The sequence below is a fragment of the Eleginops maclovinus genome, chromosome 2 (assembly GCF_036324505.1).
Source record: "Eleginops maclovinus isolate JMC-PN-2008 ecotype Puerto Natales chromosome 2, JC_Emac_rtc_rv5, whole genome shotgun sequence".
NCBI lineage: Eukaryota > Metazoa > Chordata > Actinopteri > Perciformes > Eleginopidae > Eleginops > Eleginops maclovinus.
Genome location: NC_086350.1, coordinates 6,235,629 through 6,248,256, shown reverse-complemented (window position 1 = coordinate 6,248,256; position 12,628 = coordinate 6,235,629). Strand labels below are relative to the sequence as shown.

The 12,628-nt window shown below is 40.5% G+C and overlaps 1 long non-coding RNA gene across 1 annotated transcript in view; it reads left to right on the top strand.

The window, feature by feature from the left end:
• Positions 1-2,302: 2,302 nt before the first annotated feature.
• LOC134876067 (uncharacterized) overlaps positions 2,303-12,628 on the top strand; it is a 297,182-nt gene continuing 286,856 nt past the window's right edge. Inside the window, exon 1 of the long non-coding RNA XR_010167336.1 lies at positions 2,303-2,430. This is a non-coding gene — a long non-coding RNA (uncharacterized LOC134876067). The remainder of the gene's footprint in view (positions 2,431-12,628) is intronic.

Sequence of the window (12,628 nt, the reverse complement as noted above, 5' to 3'; positions counted from 1 at the left end):
TCCCTGAAGGTAGGACGCTGAAGAGGCTGTTGGAGGGGTGGGTGGGGTCCCCCGCAATGCCGAGTGCTTTGCGGGTGAGTCGGGTGCTGTAGATGTCCTGTAGTGTAGGGAGTGAGACCCCGATGATCCTCTGGGCAGAGGATTAGACTTTATGTGAGCTTTCAAATGGCTAATATTACATCACAAAATACATCCATTCTAACCGAGACAATAATCTGTCAGTGAAGTGGAGTGGACGTCTGCATCAATGTCAAAAAACAAGTTTGGAGACTTGTGAGATAAGTTGGCGAGCAGAGAAGTGTGTATGCAAACACTGTGTCGGACTGATAAGAATCAAGTCAGAAACAGGCCTCTTAAAAAAGTGTTTCCTAGTCATGTTTAGCTCTTAAGTCAATCACTATAGAGATGTGCGTCAGCAAAACAAAGGAGCTGATTGTGGACTACAGGAAGAGGCAGAGAGAGGCACACACACCCATCACCATCGACGGGACTCCTGTGGAGAGAGTCAGCAGCTTCAGGTTCCTCGGGGTAAACATCAGTGAGGACCTGACATGGACACATCCCACCAGGGTCATATCCAAGACGGCTCGACAGCGGCTCTTCTTCCTCCACAGGCAGTGGAAGTTCAACATGGACTCCAGGATACTCTGCAACTTCTACAGGTGCACCATCGAGAGTATCCTGACTGGCTGCATCACCGCCTGGTATGGCAGTTGCACCGCCCTCAACCGTAAGACCCTACAGAGGGTGGTGAAAACTGCTCAGCACATCACCAAGACGGAGCTGCCATCCATGGAGGACCTCTACACCCAGCGGTGTAGGAAGAAGGCCGGTAGGATATTGAAGGACCCCCATCACCCCAGCAACAATCTGTTCTGTCTGCTGACGTCTGGCAGACGGTACCGCAGCATCCGGACCAAGACCACCAGACTCAGAGACAGTTTTATACCACAGGCTATAAGACTGCTGAACTCCTGAGCTCTGTGAATGTCTACTCAAATCTGTTTGTAGTACACATATCTACATATTATACATATCTGCCATATACATCTGTTATACGTAATATATGCATCTGTCCATACCTCCTCATTCAACAGTGTAAAGTATTTAAAGTACTGTACAGTGTATTTAAATACTTTCAATGTATTCCACATATGTATATATTTCACATCTTTACATCTTTATTGTTGTTATTGTAAATATTCTTCTCTCTTTTTGCACTATTTTATTTATCGTAGTTGCACCATGTATGTTGAGTTGTTGGAGGAGCATGGGATATAAGATTTTCATTGCCAACATATACGTTGTATATGCTGTGCATATGACCAATCAAACCTTTGAACCTTGAAACCTGAAACCTTGTGTATGGGCTTTCTCCCTAATTAGGAATACAGAAACTTGCTTCAGGAGGATGGATGGGTCAAATAAACCTGAAACTGTGACCCAGGCAAATGCTTAAGTGCATAACTTTAACAATCGGACCTCATTTTTTAAAAGGATACCACTGTATTTTATTAAACCTACCCAACTGTTTCCTAAACATATTACTGTTGCATTTTCTTACAATTGACTTGTTGCAACCATAATCCAGAAGAAAGCACCATCCATAAAACATAATTTAGGAAGCAGTTCGGATTTATGGGAATTTTGAGGGAATCTGTGTTTCAGACGACCCATTTTGTAAAAATACAAGGATAGTTAAACATGGGAAAGGGCAGATCTTCATGGACTATATTTTATATTCTCTTTTTACCTCTGAATTGTAGTGGAGAAGTACAAAGTAGCATAAAATGGAAATACTCAAGTGAAGTGCAGTTTAAGTATACAATTGTACTTGTCTAAAAATGTATAATGTGACAGCTAAACCTTTTTGTGAGCAGGCAATACTTATCCCTTAAGAAAACGTTGAAGTAGACATGTCTTCAGGGTGTCATGAAAGGAGAATGGAAAACTGTCTGTATACTGACTTTACATTTCACCTGAATAAAGATACTTTTGCACATTATCAGCTGCTGAAATACAGATTTTTGCAAGTCTACATCTATTCCCAATCCATTTTCCATATTGTGCAGTTTTCACTCTCGGAAGTAGGGTAAATGCAGACATTTTCCCCCTTCCTAAATGGAGCAGATAATCGTTGCAAAACCAATTTGCCCAAACTACTTGATAGATTGCCAGCCTGTTCATGCAGACAACAGAACACACTCTACTCACTGCAACGCATTAAAAGAAAAAGAAAAAAGGGCGGCTCTTTTAAAATCAGTGCTTGCCCCGCCCACCCTTCCTGCTCTCTGCTCCTGCTGCAAACACCTGCTGCTGCTCAGGTAGCATTTCTGCCTTAGCTAGCTCACCTGGCAGGACTATCACAGAGTTAGGATGGGTTTGTGGAACAATAACCACAGGAGATAGTGGATTCTTCTCTCCACAAAGGTAAGTGTTTATTTCTTGCTGCTTTCTGCTAACTGGCACACTGTGAGTTGTGTCTTGGCATTGCTTGTTTGCTTGACAGTATGGCTGCCAATGTTGCTCTGCTGGATTTCTGGCTGCTAACTTCTGCTGCTGTCATCTATATGATGTATTTTTTAGGGTATAAATTGTAAATCCGTTTGATGCAGTGGCTGAGCTCCTTTTTTCAGTTTGCTGTTGTACTTTGATACTTTTATGCTGTGGATTTACTAGTGTTGAAATAATCTTGACATTGGAAATATTTCACACAAAGCACAGGGGCTTGGGCTTACTGCATGTGGCAACTTCCTTTGCTTTTCCACTGTTAACTCTTTTCCATGTACTGATGGTCATCTTGACATGTGCTTGACAAGATGGCTTCCAAAGCAATGCTAATTCCTGTTCTGTCTGTTGGCTATTTGATTTTGAAACCTTTTTGACTTGTTCTGTGATATATTAACGCTGTGTATTCATTTAGTACATCATTTTGAATACTGGTGTCTTGGCTAAATTGGTTTGTCATATATTTCCTCTTGATTTTTGCCATGGGTGGCTATGGTGTCCTACACTAAAGGGTATCATTTTGTGGCTGTATGACAAGTGCCTTATTTTTTTTTTACTGCTTTTTCTAACTTGAAATTGAAGTTCATTTCATGGCATTATTTATTCAACGTTTGTGTTCTTGATGGTATGGCTTCTGGCTGTTTGATTCTTGTTTGTTTGCTGCTAATTTCTGTTGCTATCATCTCTGTGAAGTACGTGCAAAGCTGAGCATATGTTTCTCTTTGTGATGTGATGCTAATGATGTATGTAGTTAAGTATACATGTTTCTATTGTGTAGTTGGCGTGTTCATTCACATGTGGAGATGATGGATATTGTCTTCCTTTTTTGGTTTCTCTGAAAATATTGGAATAATGGCCTCATGGATCTAAACATGTCATGTATGTTGGGCTTGTTTTAGTTGTTGTTGTGAAAATCAGTCTGGCATTTTGGTCACACACAAGATAGTTTGTCATGTGCATTTTATCTGTACACACACCGTTATAGAAAGAACAGACCTCCTTTGAGTGACCATAGCTTTGTGCAGTAACTGTTTTGAGCTTTACAACATGTCTGCTAGGCCTGTTTTTTTCCTGCTGGCTACTTCTCCTGTCATCTTTGTGCTTGATGTGTAATGGTATTTAATCCTGGATACTTTCATGCTGCTGATTTATGTAGTGGTTAAATGGTTCCCTCAAGGGGACCTCAACATGGCTTTTGTCACACACAAGGTAGGTGGCCATGTTCACAATTTCTTCACTGGAGGAATAAACGTCAGACCTTGAAGGCCGCCTCAATGCAGAACAGTTTTCAGTGTGTGACATCTTAAGCTTGGCCCTTTTTTTTTTCATCCCAAAAGAGATATCAGCATTTGCATCAAAAAGGTAAGTGCCTATTGACTGCTTTTGTTTGTGATTGGAGTTGATTTCTTGGCATTGTACATTCGCTGTTTGTGTACATGATGGTTATGCTTCTGACACTACTTTGCTGTTGAATGGCTGTTTTTGTATACTTGTTTGTTGGCTTCTAACTACTGTTGCTATCATCTTTTTGCTGATCATATATATCTCTTGGTGAATGGATGCTCATGATGTGTCTAGCGTTTAAATACACATTTTCTATTGTGATTGTAGCTGGCTGTTTCTCTCAGGTAGATGGATATTGTCAGTTACTTCCTCTGGGTCTCTTGTATGGTGAAATGTTGTATATCGGCTTTATGGATGTAAACATCACTGAATGTTTGAGTCATCAGTTCACATCATTATTCATCTGTACAACTGACTTCATGAGAAACCATGCGTGGCTTTTCTGTCACACAAAACACAGTTTGTCATATTCAAAATGTTCTCTACACACATTAAAATATTCATCTTAAGCCATTTCAAAGTTTCTTACATTAGATTGTGCTTCTCAGTTGCTGCTGGGCCTGCATTTCTTATGTCACTTTTTTTCCTCCTGCTGTCATCTATGCGCCTTACCTGCCATGGTATTTAATCCTTGATGCTTTCATGCTCCTTATTTCTGTAGCGGTGAAATATTTCCCTCTTGGGAACGTAAACATTTTTACCCAAAGGTGTGTGCTGTCAAAGTCATATTTCTCTCCTTACATTTTATATTGGTCTCTCTCTAGTATACAGTAACATTGTACACTTGCTTCATGCATGTAAACACGACTGCAATCCAGTATCCTATGCACATGATCATCCCCCTTTATTGGCTGTTTTACTCTAGGAATTACAAGACATCTTATTTTTGCATCTAACTCTATACACCATTTCTGCAGTGGTGTTGGATATCCAATGGGCCTATAGTTGCATTGTAACACTACTGTACTCTGTGACACTTCGGTTGCCAATGTGGCACAGGAATGTATTTACGGTCTTTAAAGTCATTCGGATGAACCCACGGCTGGAAGTAGCATGATAACAAGCAAGTCGCCATTGTGTCCTGAGGCGCTGCAGGGGTGACATTGAGCAGATTCTGCAGAGCTACAAGGCGATACGGACTTACAACCTCAGTGAAGTGCCCGAGCAAGGGGAAAGCAGAAGAAATCCTCTTTCTTCTTCTCCCTAACACGGGCCTGAGCTGGCAGTAGTACAAGGCTAGGATAAATGGAAGTACATCAGAGTGGAAGGATGAGATTATCCTGGTTAGGATTTGGATTGGGACTTTGAGGGAAATGCTGAAGGTGGGAGTAGAGACGAAGTTCTCACCTAAGCCACTGCAGGCTGGTAGAGAGCGGTTGGCTAAAAGATGAGAGAAAAGCCTCTCGGATATAAAAAGTTCCCACTGGTTTCTTTCTATTCTGTACAGGGAGGAATGGACAAAAGTGGTGTTAAAATGTGTTTGCTTGCTTTAGAAATTGTGCGATTTTAGGCGGCCTTGAAGTGCTACATCTACACAGTCAGAATACAAGAAAAAAGCATTATTTGTGCACATTTAGACATTTGGCTAGTTGCATTAATTTGAATTCCCATGCTAATACATGCAATTAAGCACTTCCACAAACAGTTTAGTGTGTGTGTGTGCATCTTGGAATATTTCAAGGACCAATTAAGCTGTCCTCTTAACTTTCTGAGGTTTTTGTAAGCAGAGATCTCCAGGGCTCATTGGTACAGCAGGAGTGTTAAACCACATGCTCTGACCTCATGACATTGCTGCTGGTGCAGTGCAGATTAGCAAATGGCAAGCATGACATTATTAAGAAAAGTCGTAGATACTGCTGTGCTGTGCCCCGTGCTAACACAGAGTCCTTTGCCACATTAAGAGCCTCTCAAAGAAAGTGTATCATTACATTTTCACACAACTCCTCAGCTTTTGTCTTTGGCATGACGCATCTTTTTGAATTATTGCTTTCTGAAGTAGCAAAGTACATGGTGACGCTGGCTTTGGTTTATACTTCTACTTTGAGTTAGAAAGTTGTTTTGTATCTAGAAGCAATTTTGCGAGATAACCCTTATATAGGCTGGGATTTCAGAAGGTTTTTGTGAATGCTTGTTAAGTTATCTATTACACCCTCGTGATATGCTTCATCAAGATTCCTTACATCGACTGTGTTCCCCTTGAGCTACTTCATCCCAGTGTTCATTACATGATGTGTTTATGATGCACTATTTTATCAGGAATCTGTGCCTGTAGGCTGACGCTTGTTAATCTTCCATAGAATCTCTTTAACATGTTGTCTGTTGATATCTCAATTGAGTTACATTACTAAAGCAGAAACACCAACATTATATCCGATGACAAATCAAAAAAAGCCTCTAAAGATGTGTATGTTTCATTGATCGTACAATATAGCTCTTGTACCGAAGTAATAATGAACCAAGCTATGGAGGATGAAACCCTCTTGATTGTCACATACATGCACACAGCAGAGCACACACAGTGAAATTGGTCCTCTGCATTTAACCCATCCTAGTACTAGGAGCAGTGGACAGCTATTGTGCAATGGGGAGGGGGGGATTGGAGATGTCCGGTGCCTTGCTCAAGGGCACCACAGCAGGGCCCAGGAGGTGAACCTCTCCAAGTAGCAGTCCACTTTCCATATTTCAAGTCTGTTTGGGGACTTGAACCGGCGACCCTATGATTCCCAGTCCAAGCCCTTACATACTGAGCCACTGCTGGACGACTATGAGAAGACACCCACCAAAAAGATATTTCGATCCACTTTGAGGAGAATTCTTTAATTATAAATGCATGCACGTTACTGCATCTGTTTTTGTTTGAGATGCATTTTTCAAAACCTTCAATGGATTAATTAATGAGCCGTCCACACTTAAGTTTATTTGAAAAAAACTGAGATTAGCCGCCTGAATGTTGCACCGTTGTGCCATTTGTAGAACTCGTCCTACGTTTTATTAATTTTCTAATTCAGTCATTTGCTCATGGAGAATGTTAATCCATTGTCTATGCATGATGAATTTTCTAAGGGGAGCAAATGTTACACATTATTCTATATCTGGCCAATTAGTGGTTCTTTGATCTCTAAAGTGGACCAATCCCAACTCTGTCCCTCACCACTGACGAGATTGCTGGATAGAAATGTGCAGCCAGAGACAAAAAGCCAAGAGGAAGTTGAATAGAGGTGGCCTCCTAATTAGCGGGGGAGAATTGTTATTTCATGGCTAACTTTAAACATTCATGTGCTCTGAGCCCTGCTGTCTGTGTAGGAACGAATAAGCTACATTATGTAACAGCCTCAAAAAAGGAGCAGGGCTTCTTCTCCTTTTCACTCTCAGGAGTCAACGGAAATAAAAGAAAAACCTAACGAGACTTTGAGGAAGATCTCACAAGTGCATCACGTGACCAAAAGAGCAGTTTCCCTTTGGCCATGAGAAACTCTCCATGAACCTGGATTTGGAAAAAGTAAATGTCTCTATTTGAATTGTAGATACTCTGAATAAAGCCACCATATTAAAAGTTGTCATGAATTATTTATTTCATCACGACAACATTATAATTAAATACATTTACACAAAAGACTCCTCTTTAATTATTCCACTCCTGTGTTTTTTCGTGAAGGAATGTCATGTAGTTTGTTGGAAACGGGGAGGTTGCATGCATAACTGAGCAGCAATATTTCCATAATGGGTCCTAAACTGCATTCAAAGGGGTAGAAAGTTGATAAAAAAATAAAGATGAAAGACAATAACTTATGTGGAGACTCCAAAAACCTCATATTATTGCCACCAGAAATCTAAAACTTAAATAATTTAAACAGCCTCTCCAAACTGGTTATTCAAGGCCAAAGGCTACCGATTCTGCTCTTGTAACGTGATAATTGCATTGTTCAGTATAGCCTTCAGTGTTCTCAAATCAGATTCTTACTCGTGGAAATATTCATGTAGGCTTTTACTCATCCGGGAAAATATGCAGGGGGTGTTATTTCCAGTGCTCAAACATGTAGACTAAGTAATAACTCGATTGACATTATTGCACCCACATTAAAGATGTTTTATACAAGTCCCCTGCGAGAGGAAAGGCTCTCTCTTTCCAGGACAGCAGCACTCAGGAAATATCATCTCCTTGCAGAAGATTTGGTTTGATTAATGGACAATAAAATCAATTACCTAGATCAGAACATGTAATCAATGGTTTAATTACAGGTAATTTAAAGCCTGAGCGCGAATTGATTCTATTTATCATGCCGCTTCAATTTAATTACAATGTAAGAAGTGAGAAGGAAGAAGCTACATGAGATGTGCTTGAGGTGAAAATAGTGAAGTTCCCTCCACGGCACACGGACCATTACACTTGGAGAGGTTGTGGCTGATTTCTCCAGCAGCTTCCTTGGGGTTTCCAGCAGGAATCTGCACTTCAAGATTGGTTTCCCCTAACAAACCTGTTCACTGTAAATAAATGAAACCCAGCTGTTTTAGATTCACTGAGAGGTTTGGGAGGGTTACTTAAAAATGTTACCTGTGAAAATAAATGTGATCAGGGACCTTATCCGATTATCACGAGATAAAAGTAATATAAGCTGAGTGACTTTCTGTACATTTTGGATAAGCTCAGCATCTAATGCATTATTTTTGCGGCATTGGCAACAAACCAACCCCAGTAAGCCCCGCCCACCCTCTTACCTGAATCCCCTCCTGCAGCCCCTCTGTGTGTCTGTGTATTTTTTAGCTACTGGTTTTACTAGGATGTCGAAGACCACACGCTGTGCCGTTTTAGGCTGCAAAAATCCGGCACCTCTGCGTTTCTGCCGGGGCCCGCAAAGGGGCGTGGTCAGCAGCAGCTCATTTGCATTTAAAGCTAGAGACACAGAATCAGCACTTTTGGAAAAGGGCTGAAACAGAGGGGTTTATGGCATGCTATTATTTGGTATTTTGAGCAAAACACTTCAGAGACGTGTTTTGTATGAGACCTATAATACATTACTGAAATTCAGTATAATATGTGACCTTTACGTGTATCATGTATGACAACAGAACAATCTAACCTTTACAAAAATAAGAAAGCAAGATATTTGGGATCAGAATATCTCCTCTGCTCTGAAACATTAGCTATAGGAAAACCTGCCTCCCAGGATATTCTTTCGCATCGTTGATGACTTTACTTCCCAAGCCTTAAAACTGACACCTTTCAACCCGTATCATCCTGCAAAACTGATCTCAACTAATACATTTTGGAATCAGTGCTACCACGGCTTGTGATATGTTGTTGTTGTTGTTGAGACAAAAATATCCATTGCATTTTACAGACTTCTCCATTGTAGCTAGGACTAACTCTAACACTCACTAAAACTCTGTCTGTGTAAATGCTTTGGTAATAGTGCTGCGTTTTGTCCTATCAATTTTGCAACAAAGCTGTCTGAGTCATCGCCACCACCGGTGTACTCGTACCAAAGTTTGAAAACTGTGAATGTCCATGAGAAAGCTCTTTCTCCAGGTAAGATCAGGGTTTGCAGTGATCTCACATTCACACAGAGTAGCTAATGATAAAACAGCCATGTCTATTTTGTTTCCATTTATAATGCAGCCGCCTCAGCGTGAGTGTTTGCCTGGCTGTTGCAGGCTTTCATCTTATATTGCAGAATCTGTAGCCTCCAGCTCCTGTCTCATTGTTAGTCTGCCTCTATTTTAAGTGTTTTAAGACACCTAGCATTTGGCAGAGATGGAATAATCGAGAAACATCCTGCTGACTAATTAATGCAGGAGATGGAGGAGCACTGTTGGGTTCTAGCCACACAGTCACATAATTATCACAGGCTTCTATGACATAAAGGAAAAACAACTCTTACGTTTTGGTAAAGATGCCCCTGAATGACATGCAATTCAACAACTTGGTATGTTTGTCTGTGTAATTGGATCTACTGGAACATAACACTATATGTTTGGCCTTTAACCTAATCTGAATAACACTGGTATTGTCTTTAATACTAATTTTGCCCAATTACCCCATGCACGAAAAACTAAAATCCATAGTACATTTACATTTTTCATGTTTATAATTTGCTTTTCATTCTGTAAACCTTCTTTCTGGGTGGTCTGTACTGTCCATTCAATAAATCATTGAGCAACAGTCACAAACAGATTTTAAAAATAATATTCTGAATGCTCTCAAACCCCTCGGAAAATGGTCAAATAGTAAAACAGTGCTCTTCAAAATGGTTAAGTCCTCAATAATGGCAAAATTACACTAAATTGTTCAAACCATCTGTTTTAGTGCAACTAGATGCAGAGCTTTCCATATTCCCTTTATAATTCAGTGACATTACTACTGCTCTATATCTGTTGGATAACAATACTCAAACAGAGCAATTCAGTTTCAAAATGCAGCTCCTCTTGCTTGCTACTGCTATTTGTCATGCAGGACAGAAAGTACTTTAAGGTTGTAATATTTCCGGTGGAAGCATTGGCTCAAACGCAGAGATAAATGCCACAAAGCATTATACACTAAGTGTAGCAATATTGCCACAGGCGCAAGTGCAACTTTACACTTGGTTGTGATGCATTGATGACAGTGAGTTAAATCCCAGGAGTAGTTCTATCTCAGGTTGAAATCAAGGATGCTGTCATTGTTGTGCATCTTTTTGAGAGGCTGATGAGCCCGTGAGACAGATAACTGCAAGAGAAGTATCTTATTTTTTATGGCCTTTATGTGTTTTGAGAGCCTTGTTTGGATAAGTGTGGTCCCCCAAGGGTTTTAGATGTTGGATGGCTGAGCATCGATGGCATGGTAAAACGCCCTAAATGAAATTGAGTTATCCTTCAGAACTCAGATTTGATAGAATATGATATTCTGCAAGTGATGTAGGCTGCTAATATCCAGCTGTAAGAGTTAGTGGAATCCCTTTTTTAAAGGGGTCCTATTATGCTACACCCCTTTCTTTTGGCATGTTAGTTTTTGTGCATGTAAATGGTCCGCAAAGGCTTAAAAGTTCCCTCCAGTGGGAGTTTCTCTCTGCCACCCTTGCCTGAAATGCTACGATTGTACTTCTTTGTTTACGTCCATAATATAGTGACGTCACTAGGTAACACTTGTGCTTCTATTGGCTACTGCTCCAACACGTGATCGGCTAAGAGGTGGGACATCACTAAGGGGTTGACCCATCGCAACAGAGCTGGCCAGCTAACCAATCAGAGCAGACTGGGCTCTGGTTTCAGGCAGAGGGTGAAAAGAGGCGCTGCAGCACAGGCAGTGTGAGAAAAGAAGAGCTTTTTGAACATTAGAGCAGGTAAACATTTCACAGTAGAGGCACACAATACAAATATCAACCTGAAAATGAACATATTAGGGCCCTTTAACTCTAACCAGAGCATCTAGGAAACTCTCTCGGTAAGCTATTCCGATGAGGTTTTCCTCCCCCAGACACCTGTGACAGAAAACTTCTCAGTTAGATACATTTTGTGCGAGGCAGAACAGGGTGACTGTAACAAGGGAGCTGAAAAATGCGGGCCATCATCACAACAAGTCAACACAAATTGTTTTCAGCTGGGGAATTATGAGAGTGTTACCTACATGTGGGTGGACAGACCGCGCTCACAACCTGCAGTGACGAAGAGGTTGTCTCTGTCCGCATAGACTGAGGCAGCTATCATGGCGGTGCCAGATGGCGCAGTCTGCAAAAATGCGTGGATGAGTGAGTAACGTAGGAAACTCAATGTGTGACATGATCGAATAAAACAGACTTTGGGAAAGGAAACTGCATCACGCTCACTCAGCTCTGTCATAGGCAGAGCTGAGTCAGTAGCTTCTGTACTTTCACATTATTATACAGTGAAGTTTTCTTCATCTTCCATAGATTATACCTTGATCTAAACTTAATCTGTGTCTTACAGGTGCTCCATTATGCTCATTTTTGGGTTCCCATTTGAACAAGCTCTTTATTTTTTTCATACTCCCTGTGCTGTAGCACTTCTTTTCACCCTCTGTCTGAAACCAGACCCCAGTCTGCTCTGATTAGTTAGCTGGCTGGCTCAGTAATTGGTTGATAACACAGTACAGGAACCCCAAAAAGCATAAAATGCCCCCTCTTATCCTTACTGTTGACTCTATCTTCCATACCATTTCAATATATGTACTCATACTGTATGTCATCTTCAGAATTGACCCTCACTGTAAATATAATCACTTTAATCTTTCATACATTTTTGTCTAAAGGCCTTCTTTCACCGTCATTTGTGGCAGCAAGAGTTCACACAGAATTTGATTTATTTAGAAATAAATGGCAGTAATTTGTGGTGCTGACAGTAGTGAAATACATCTGCTTCAATCAGTAGAAAACAGTTGAACAAAATGGACTGTTTTGAGTTGGTCTGCAACTTTTTCAATAGTTAAAACCCTTTGAGTGTGAAGGTTTACTCTTGACCTCACCTTGGAAAAAGCATTTTGGCAAAGACAATTTTAGTTTAGGTTTCTATCTCTTTTTCCCTTGCAACGTTGAGGAAAAATTGGAAACAGCCAATTCTGTTTATTTACACTTGTGAGTTTTTATGAGTCGTTAATGCCTACACTTTGCATATACGATGGACACACGATAGGAATATTCAAAACAGATCCAACGTCTTTCATTTACGGTTTTCCTTATTTATTTTTCATACCATTCTAATCGTCAAACATATTTACATTTATGTTCTTTAGTTTTTTTAAAGATATAGCTGCATTTTATATAGAACTACGCTGTTAGACGTTAGT